Source organism: Myotis brandtii, unplaced genomic scaffold (assembly GCF_000412655.1).
Source record: "Myotis brandtii unplaced genomic scaffold, ASM41265v1 scaffold423, whole genome shotgun sequence".
Lineage (NCBI taxonomy): Eukaryota > Metazoa > Chordata > Mammalia > Chiroptera > Vespertilionidae > Myotis > Myotis brandtii.
The window spans coordinates 487,494-488,663 of record NW_005366214.1 but is presented as its reverse complement, the minus strand read 5'-3'; positions in this window follow the sequence as shown (position 1 = coordinate 488,663).

The window sequence follows — 1,170 nt, the reverse complement described above, 5'->3', positions numbered from 1 at the left end:
CAAACAAACAGCTCATTTCCTTCAAGGGCTCCTCAGGGCAGTGGCTGGCAGCCTGAATGCAGTAAGGAGGGAAGTCTTCCTCTCCCTCCCCCCACATCTTCTTCCCCTTTCTGATGTCAGATTTTTCTGACACTATGGAGTCCAAACTGGGGGAAAGAAACTATTGATAATGAATGGGACTCCCACCCTCACCCCACCTCTGAGGTCACTGCCCTCTCAGAGTTGGTTACAGACATTTCATTTTATTCATTTCAGAAAGCCCAGGGGCCACAAGGCTCTAAATCAATGTCTTGTAAGGCATACATTACATTGAACTTCGTTCAGTGTGCTCCGGGGAAATGCAGACTTGGGTTCTGATAGGATTCTGTTTACAAGTAGCCTGGGTAACTCTGGAACAGGTGGGAGTGACCCACACATTTTTACTTTTTTTTTTTTTTTATGGAACGCTTCAGCAAGGAGTGACCCACACATTTTTACTTTTTTTTTTTTTTTTAAGAAATAATCTTTTTAAAAAAATGGTATTTTTTTTTAGAGAGAGGAAGGGAGAGAGAGAATGAGAGAGGGAGAGAATGAGAAAGAGAAACATAGATGCAAGAGAAACATCGATCAGTTGCCTCCCACAGGTGCCCCCTGGGGCATCAAACCTGAAACCTGGGTATGTGCTCTGACCGGGAATTGAACCCATAGCCTTTTCATGTACAGGATGATGCTCCAACCAACTGAGCCACACTTTAAAAAAAAAAGAAGAGATTTATTGAGATATATTTCACATACCACAATTCATCCATTAGCATAGTCAATATTTTTAGTATTTTTTAAAAATATATTTTATTGATTTTTTACAGAGAGGAAGGGAGAGGGATAGACAGTTAGAAACATCAATAAGGGAGAAACATCAATTAGCTGCTTCCTGCACACCTTCTACTAGGGATGTGCCCGCAACCAAGGTACATGCCCTTGACTGGTATCGAACCTGGGACTTTTCAGTCTGCAGACTGATGCTCTATCCACTGAACCAAGCCAGTCAGGGCAATATTTTTAGTATCGTATTACTCCTAAAATGTTGCGGTCCAGCCCCAGCAGGTCCAGGGGTTCCCAAAGGTGTGGACGGAGTCGGCGAAGAATAAATGACACGGAGGCAGCGTTCAGTTGATCAGCATGGTTGGGTTC